Source organism: Haliotis rufescens, unplaced genomic scaffold, assembly GCF_023055435.1.
Source record: "Haliotis rufescens isolate VD_foot unplaced genomic scaffold, xgHalRufe1.0.p SCAF_5, whole genome shotgun sequence".
NCBI classification, from domain to species: Eukaryota; Metazoa; Mollusca; class Gastropoda; order Lepetellida; family Haliotidae; genus Haliotis; species Haliotis rufescens.
The window spans coordinates 59662925-59668924 of NW_025964223.1; positions in this window are offsets into that span (position 1 = coordinate 59662925).

The window sequence follows — 6000 nt, forward strand, 5'->3', positions numbered from 1 at the left end:
CAGATGTATTGTCATTTGTTCACATCTTTTCTCATCAGTGGCTTCAGCGGCAACAGTGTCTTAGACATCAGCTTTCACACCAAAGAGAGCACAAGCATGGATTCAGCGCCTGATCATTCTGTTTATCTTGGAAGTGATTTTTAGAACACTTATTTTGCAACTGTGATACTTTTTAGGGGGTTACTTTCACTTCCTGTTCATGTATTATCAACGGTGATGTTCTTAATTACCATCTAAAATAATATATTGTTGTAAGAAAAAGGTGGATATCGTCCATGTACTGTCACCAGTGTTTGAACCATTTATTAATAATTTCAAAGTTACTGATATTTCGTTGTACCTCAGAATAAAGAAAACAACTATATAAACATATCTATTATAGACTCTTATTATTATTTCAATTTTAGGGTTCCATTGTACTAAGCGATCTGAGCGCTAAGGTGATCGGAACTCCCATACCTCAACATAGAGTTACGACAGTCGCAGCACTAAGGTTTTGTTCTAATAACGGGGGGCGGTCGGGTAGCCTAGTGGTTAAAGCGTTCGCTCGTCACGCCGAAGACCCGGGTTCGATTCCCGACATGGGTACAATGTGTGAAGCCCATTTCTGGTGTCCCCCGCCGTGATATTGCTGGAATATTGCTCAAAGCGGCGTAAAACCATACTCACTCACTCACTCACTCTAACAACGGGACCCTAGTGTTGTACCACCGTCAACAAATAAACACATTCTAGCCAGATGCTAATGGTGTTCAGAGCCATATATTAATATATTCTTGTAGGAAAAAGGTGGATATTGTCCTTGTACTGTCACTAGTGTTGGAACCATTTTATTTTTAATTTCAAAGTTACTAATATTTCGTCGTAACCCAGACTATAGAAAACAAGGATATACACATATCTATTATAATCTCTAATTATTCTTTCAATTTTTATGCAACAGAGTTTTGGTATACTGTGATCTTGACATCTGGATTGATCCTCATTGGTAAAATCGTTGATGCTGCCTAATCGTAAACTTTGCAAAACCAATTTCTCCATTTGTACAAACTGTATTTTGTCTAGGGCTTCGTGTTGCATGTAATGAAAATGTAATTTTGAACTCGGTACAGTTGTTTTCTAGTATCAGGATCAAAAGAAAGTCTACCAAACTCAACTACTGTGGGCCTCTTTATACAATGTTTTTTTACCTCTTGAAAGCTATCGATGCTAAGATGACAGTATTTGCATTTGAATTGTGAGTTTGGTTTAACGCCGCTTTTAACAGTATTCCAGTAATATCGCGGCGTGTCAGCTTAATGTGGGATGAAAGCCCGAAGTGATGCAGGTCTCAGACGTTTACCACATCGGTGAAACCCACGATCACGGGTATGGTGCTGACAGAAACATAATCGGGGAGATCCGGGATTCGAACTCACAATCATAGGTTTCTGGCGTGCCCAAGGGACGCAACTCTGCACAGCAAATCGCGGCGCCTTAGACGACCTGGGCCACCCGTGCCCCCATTTGCATTTGAAATCTGCACCTGCAATGATGTAATTCGTTCAATACGGGTATACTTCTTTCTGTCCCTTTAGCTACTTCCTGTGAACGAATTGTTTTCTTACCTCAACATGTCCTTCAGTTTGGTACCCGTGAAGATTCCGGGGTAGAATAGGTCTTCAGCAACCCATGCTTGCCGTAATAGGTGACTATGCTTGTCGTAAAAGGCGACTAACGGGATCGGGTGGTCAGGCTCGCTGGCTTGGTTGATACATGTCATCGAACCCAATTGCGTGGATCGATGCACATGATATCAATGACTGGATTGTCTGGTCCAGACTCGATTATTTACAGACTGCCGTCATATAGCTGGAATATTGCTGAGTGCGGCGATAAACAACAAACCAACCAACCAACCTTCAGTTTGGAATGAGGATTGTTTTTATTCAGAAAGTATATCTTATTATGAGCACAATAATTCTCATTTTCGGTTGTCAAGATGATAATGTCGAATTTCAGTGTATATTTGCTCAATTGTACTGATAACTTGACATTTAAGTCACACTGAATTGATAGATATCGTTACAGTATAAAGTATATATTTAGTCATGTGTCATGTGTGAGTAATAGTAAACATTACATGTCTGTGGACCTAATTGTGCCGAGGTTTTTATGTAATCCGTTCAAAATTGAGGGAATAATTCAAATCTGCCGTTCAGATAATCCATGCCGTGATAAAGCTGAAATTATAACACACAAACTGGGGACAGATTAGATAGTCTCAAAGTTTAGTGTCTAAGTGTCTCATCAAATCAAGTAAGCAACGGTTGAGTAATTATGTATCCATTGATAAAAAAAACAGTGATTGTATACATGTTAACTCATCACTGATCGTACTGAAACGGCTTGTAAATTGTCGAGTCTTGGGTCGCCAACCGCGCGGTTGATCTTATATGACCATCTTTCCACCATGCAGGTTACCGAGCCAGATCACCCGAACCACTATCGTCGCCTTTTGCGACAAGCAAAAGAGTTTTGTTGGCCTATTCAAATTGAGTGTGAGTGAGTGAGTTTAACGTCGCTTTTAACAGTATTCCAGTTATATCACGGCGTGTCAGCTTAATGTGGGAGGAAAGCCCCAAGTGATGCAAGTCTCAGAGTTTACCTTCGTTGAAACCCACGAGCACGGGTATGGTGCTGACAAACCTAGAAACATAATCGGGCCGAACAGGGATTCGAACCCACAATCATAGGTTTCTGACGTGCCCAAGAGACGCAACTCTGCACAGCGAAACTTGGCGTCTTAGACGAGTGGTCCACAGAGTGGTTCTGTTCCAACGGAGACAGTATTCTTCGCTTTGAAGTCACTAAGGTCAACAATTACCTCCCCTGAAAACGACTCTCTTTGTCTTGTGTTCATAAACCACAATAAAACACCTTCAGAGAAACCTGAGCCCTGTAACAGACACCTTCTCGTTAGGTGTGCGCCGCCATATTGAACTGCCTGTTGGCTAATTGGCTCTCGTTATTTGAGCAGGTGTAATGCAGACTGTCTGATGGCTTGTCCTCCACCTTTCAGACTTTCATGTTCACACAAGTGTCGCCTCAGGAACGATTACCACATCCAGCTCAGTTTGTGGCATCTTCGGGTTGCGAAACAAGTTCGCCTCAATTTACCTGAACTGAGTCGTACCCCCAAACAGTTGTATAATTATGTTAATACTGGTAGCGCAAACCACAGAATTATTGCAAACAGCATCCATCTGTCAAAACTACAAATGTGAGTGAATGAGTTGGGTTTAGCGCTGCTTTTCACAGTGTTCCAGTTATAACATGGTGTGTCAGCATAATGTAGGAGGAAAGCCCGAGGTGATGCAGGTCTAAGACGTTTACAACTGAAACCCTAGGCTCAGGTATGGTGCTGACAAACCTAGAAACAAAATCGGGGCCAACCGGGATTCGAACCCACAATCAGAGGTTTCTGGAGTATACAAGGGACACAACTCTGCGACCATACTGCGGCGCATTAGACAACTAGTCCCTCCATAATGCCCCATCCCACCCCGCTTGAAGGCAGCCCATATTGGAACAGGACTCGCTAGTTTCTGAAGTTCACGTGACTTTCACAAAGAACAACACAATCTGGTGTCAGCCGTAACCTTCACATAATTGTTGCTCGATTATAAAATTGTATACCCAATTTCTATTAAGCATTAAAGAAGGCATTTCTCAAAATGATCCTTTATGTTGTGCGAACTCTATGCAGAAGGATCGGTAGTATATATGTAGGTAACAGAAACAGAGGAGTGGACCCGTCTGAGGCATTACCAACACAAGTCAGTGGACTCGCATGAAGCATCAGCAACACGGGTCAGTGGACTCACCTGAAGCATTACCAACACAAGTCAGTGGACTCGCCTTAGGCATTACCAACGCAAGTCAGTGGACTCGCCTGAAGCATCAGCAACACAAGTCAGTGGACTCGCCTGAAGCATCAGCAACACAAGTCAGTGGACCCGTCTGAAGCATTACCAACACATGTCAGTGGACCCGTCTGAGGCATCAGTAACACAAGTCAGTGGACCCGTCTGAAGCATTACCAACACAAATCAATGGACTCGTCTGAAGCATTACCAACACAAGTCAGTGGACTCGTCTGAAGCATTACCAACACAAGTCAGTGGACTCGTCTGAAGCATTACCAACACAAGTCAGTGGATCCGTCTGAAGCCTTACCAACACAAGTCAGTGGACCCGTCTGAAGCATCAGCAACACAAGTCAGTGGACCCGTCTGAAGCATTACCAACATATGTCAGTGGACTCGTCTGAAGCATTACCAACACAAGACAGTGGACTCGCCTGAAGCATCAGCAACACAAATCAGTGGACCCGTCTGAAGCATTACCAACACAAGTCAGCGGACCCGTCTGAAGCATTACCAACACAAGTCAGTGGACCCGTCTGAAGCATTACCAACACATGTCAGTGGACCCGTCTGAAGCATCACCAACACATGTCAGTGGACCCGTCTGAAGCATTACCAACACATGTCAGTGGACTCGCCTGAAGCATCACCAACACAAGTCAGTGGACCCGTCTGAAGCATTACCAACACAAGACAGTGGACTCGCCTGAAGCATCACCAACACAAGTCAGTGGACCGGTCTGAAGCATCACCAACACATGTCAGTGGACCCGTCTGAAGCATCACCAACAAGTCGGTGTAAAAGTGGTGTGACGTCACGATGCATCTACGCATGTACTCGTTTTGAAAAAACCCACTATTTGCAATCTACTGGGTTTCGAATGCTGGCATTAGAACTAATTACAAGGTATAAATAACAGTTTTTACAGCTCCTATTGATTAAAAACGTCCTTAATTTAATCATACCATGTCATTAGGCTGCCCCAAACCTAGCTGAAGCTATAACCCCTTTACCCTTTGATATTTCACGGTTCTAATGGGATCGAGTTAATTGCTTTAAACTTCAATTGCTTCGTTTTTGAGAGCATGCTTTATCATTTGTGGAATGATTTCTTTTTGTCTTAAACGCATTACTGATTTATTATTCCTTTTAGATGGCAAAATTTCTTCGAATAAAAGTGAATTAAAGGTTAAGAAATAGTCGAGACAATAGGAGTGACAAACGTGTTTATGAAGATACATCTACGTCAAAGACAGTGTATACTATGCCAAAAAAAGTAGAGGATAGTGGGAATCATCAAGACAATCAATGATCATATCTGCTGGGGAGTAGGTGATCAGATCTTATGGGTTCCAACGTTTGGTTGTAAAATAGTGGTGCATTAGGTCGTTAGGTCGGGGACATATTCGACATTTACAATTACAGCCAACGCTACTTATATCGACTAAAACCACATCTGTTGGCAAGATATGCGGGAATTCCTTGAGGCATGCTTCTGAGGAGTCGACCAATGTCAGCTTGACTCTTAATTGTTCCACTAGTCAGTGAGCGCAAACACCGAGTTCACTGACAGTGGTGAGTGGATTTTGACGTTGACCTGCACGTCTGCCAAAGACGTCCCAGAGGTGTTTAAAGGGGAAAAGGTCAGGACTGTATGCTTGCCACGACATGGCATGTATGTTCTGCTGTTGGGGAACTGGGTCACAATCATGGCACGATGAACACATGCATTAACTTGAAAGAAGAAACGTTGGCCAACACGTTGTGCGAATGGCGAGTGGGGCAATGTTGTTGGCTCGATAGTATTGACCCGTGTCTCTGCCATGAGCAACATGGAGCGCAGTTCGGCCAGCCATTGAGCTACCACCCCATACCATTATGGGCACACCCCAAAACGATCATGCTGTACGATGTCAACGTCCATAAAAGCTCAGTAGGGCGTCTCCAAACAGGATTCCTTTGATCATGGAAGTCAAGATTACATCTCGATTCGTCAGAAAACATGGCATTGTCCAACGGCGATTATCCCAGTGCTAACGTTCCCTACACCTCTGACGCCTCTGATTCAAATGACGTGCAGTAGGTTGTGGG